Below are 4062 nucleotides of genomic sequence, written 5' to 3' on the forward strand. Positions count from 1 at the left end.
ATGCATTCGTATTAAACTATAAACTTATGTTTCTAGGTTGTTACTACTTAGTTGACGGAGGATATGCTAATAGTGAGGGATTTTTGGCACCATTTAGAGGTCAAAGGTACCACTTAAATGAATGGCGTCAAGGTCATCAACCGACAACTCCTCAAGAATTCTTTAATATGAAACATGCAGCTGCTCGTAATGTCATAGAACGCTGTTTTGGATTATTGAAAATGAGATGGGCTATACTTAGAAGCCCATCATTTTATCCTGTTAGAATACATAACAGAATTATACTTGCATGTTGTTTGCTGCATAATTTTATTAGAAATGAGATGAATGTTGATCCTATGGAAGAGGAATTCGTACAAAGTAACACCATACATGAAGATGATGATGTCACACAAATAGAGCCTTCAGAAGTTTGGAATAATTGGAGGACAGAATTAGCAAATGACATGTTCAATGAATGGATCATCTAGAAATTAAGGACATGTTCATTGATGTTTGATTTTGTGATTTGGTGTTTTTTTTGTAATGTGGTTTATGAACAATGTAATGTGTTTGAGTTTGATGAATAATTTATTATTTCAATTTATTTGTAGTTAAGAATGGCTTCTCCCCTACATCTGCAACCATTGGATCTCAAAGTGTTAAGCAAACAAAAAGAAAGTGGACACCCGAAGAAGACATTATATTAGTGTCCTGTTTGACTGAAATGCATACTGTAGGAAAATTTAATTCCGATACAGGGTTTAAGACAGGTTATTTATTAGAACTTGAAAGAATGATTTTGAACAAAATACCAAATTGTACCATAAAAGCTAAGCCACATATTGAGAGTAGAATTAAAACTTTGAAAAAGAATGGAGCATTATTCATGATATGGTGCAAGGTAAGAACACTAGTGGGTTCGGTTGGAATGATCAAAAGCACATGGTGTATGCTGAAGATGCAATTTGGGAGTCATACTTAATTGTAAATATTTACTTTTTTTTTGTACTTTCATTTATTTTTATTACTGTATACATACAAATAATTTATTTATGTTTATTATAGAGTCACAAAGAAGCTGCCCTTTTAGAACAAGAAGCTTTAGGTTTTATAATGAGTTATCTGCAATATATTCTAAAGATCGTGCAACTGGAAAAGATGCACAGACAGCAGATGACGTAGTTGAAGAAATACAAGATGAAGAACAGAATGATATAAGAGCTGGCACAGAAGATAGTGCATTTGTTGGTTTGGATGATATTGATTTAACGAGTACACAACCTGAGCCACAAAATGATGGTAGAAAAAGAAGCAATTCAAGTAAGAGAAAGAGGAGCCATGATGAAGCTATTGAGATATGTGCTGAGAATATGCTTAATGCTGCGAAGCTAATAAGCAATACAATGTCAGAGGTTGGTAAGAATCTGACTGATGGTCTTCAATATGATCGTGATATGGATATGTTTCAGAAGCTTGAACGTGCATTAAAAGAGGTTGATGGTTTGGCAAATGATCAAATGGACCTTGTTTCGTTTAAGCTCACTGATCATCCTAATAAAGTAACTTTCTTTCTCAATCTTGATCCTGATCGAAGACTACAATGGATCAGAAGATTCCTTGCTATCAATTAATCATTTTATGAACATTGTAACTTGCATTGGATTGTTTTGAGTATTTTGTTAAAAATAACATATGTTATCCTTCTTTTGAATATTGTTAAATGTTCTTTACAAAAGTTTGTTATTTATGACTATTTTGTTTTGAGTATTAATCACTTGATATGACGATGATGATGATATATAGTAGTTGTTGTAATAATAATAATAATAATAATAATAATAATAATAATAATAATAATAATAATAATAATAATAATAATAATAATAATAATAATAATAATAATAATAATAATAATAATAATAATAATAATAGTTTTTGTACAAGGGCATTTATGTCTTTTAAACATATATTCTATTCATATTCCTTAACCAACCAAACATTGGAATACAGTTCCCAATGTCTATTCCTTTAGCGAACCAAACAACAGAATACAATTCCTATTCTATTCCTTACCTATTCTATTCCCTATGGAATAGCATTCATATTCCCTCCAAATTCATTCCGTGAACCAAATGGCCCGTGAATGGTGAAAAACAAGAGGAAGATCTTCCATTCTTTGCCGCCACAAACGTACCTCCGGGCTCTATTAACATAACACCATACGTAGCCTCCCCAGTTTGCTGCCGGTACCCCGCATCTATATAACACCGCATGTGATTGTTGGGCAACTCCGGCTCGGATTGTGGCTATAGTTCTTCTCGCGTGGATCGGCTGTGCACTGCGCCATACGCCTTGATCATTGTTGCCGCCCCTTTCACCACCGATTGCGGCCTTGTTATGACCCCTTTCCACACGGCCGCATTGCGGCATCTCCATATATTGTACAAAACTCCCACCATAAGCTGTGTTTGCTCCTCCGTTAAAACCGCCATAGCCCCAGCTAACCATGCTACAAACGAATCTGTAACAATATTTGCAATAGGCAATTGTGTTATATTCTAAACTAGTGCAGAATACTCACAATTTACTAATGCATGCAACGCATCTTCATTATTAATCATGCACATAGGGCATGTCGGGTCAATCTCCACCCTCTTATTAATCAAGTTTGTGGTAGTGGGCAAAATATCACATACTGCTCTCCACAAAAAGTCTTCCACTTGGGTGGTATTTTCAATTTCCACATCTTAACCCATTTATCAAAATTACCTGGGTTATACTCATAATCACCAATAATGCGCCTGTAAGCATTCTTCACTGAATAAATTCCCTTTGGGTCACCTACCCAGTACCATGAGTCATCATACTCAGGGCTAACAGGGATCTTAACTATTCTGCTCACATCCTCAGGGATAAATAAATTAGACAAAATATGTGGATCACATGTTCTTGTTTGTGGGTCTATCAAACCTGCTACTCGTGCCTCTCTCAACTCTTCAGGCATAATTGTTTGTACCAAGGGGCTTGGATTATCCTGGAGCCATGGATGTCCCCAAATTAGAGTTTTCTCACCATTTCCAATTCTGCGTCTTATCCCAGACACCACTATTGGATGTGCTGCCATTATACTTCTCCAACAAAAACTTGGGCAATTTCCAATAGTAGCATCAACAAAACTAGTAGTGGGGTAATACCTGGCTTTGTATATTCTTGCCACCAGGGATTCTGGATTCGTTAGAAAACGCCATGCCTGCTTCCCCAGCATAGCCAGATTAAAAGCTCTCAACTCCTTGAAACCCAAACCGCCATACTTCTTGGGGACACATAATTTATCCCATGTCTTCCAATGTATCCCCTTTCTCTGCCACTTCCCCACCAGTATCTGTTCATAGCTCTCTCAATGGATTGGCAAACTGTTTCAGGCAATAAAAACAAACTCATCGAAAAGGTTGGCATAGATTGAGCCACACTTTTCAATAAGACCTCCTTTCCAGCCTGAGATAATAACTTTGTGCTCCACGAACCAATCCTCTGCCTGATCTTTTCCTCCACATAGGAAAAAACTGCTCTTTTATTTCTGCCCACAAACGATGGGAGGCCCAGATATCTCCCAAAATTATTTGCATGCACTACCTCAAGACAATTCGCCACCTGCGCTCTGGCCATGTGCTGGGTATTCCGGCTAAAACATATATTTGACTTATTATAATTCACCACCTGTCTAGATAGCTTCTCATATCTTACCAAACACTGTTTAATAACATTAGCCTCATGAATATTCGCCTTAAAGAATAGCAGGCTGTCATCCGCAAAGAATAAATGGGATACCGGAGGAGCCCCCCTGGCCACTCTACATCCGTGTATAAATCCTGCTATCTGTTCCTTCTGCAACAACATCAAAAGTGCCTCAGCACAGATAATAAATAAATAAGGGGAGAGAGGATCTCCATGTCTAAGCCCACGAGTCGGTTTGACCGGTCCGCCTACCTCCCCATTCACCATCACAGTATAGCTCACTGTTGTCACACACAACATTATTAGCCTGACCCATTTATCACTAAACCCCAGCACCATCAACAT

Source organism: Ipomoea nil, unplaced genomic scaffold, assembly GCF_001879475.1.
Source record: "Ipomoea nil cultivar Tokyo-kokei standard unplaced genomic scaffold, Asagao_1.1 scaffold3394, whole genome shotgun sequence".
NCBI lineage: Eukaryota > Viridiplantae > Streptophyta > Magnoliopsida > Solanales > Convolvulaceae > Ipomoea > Ipomoea nil.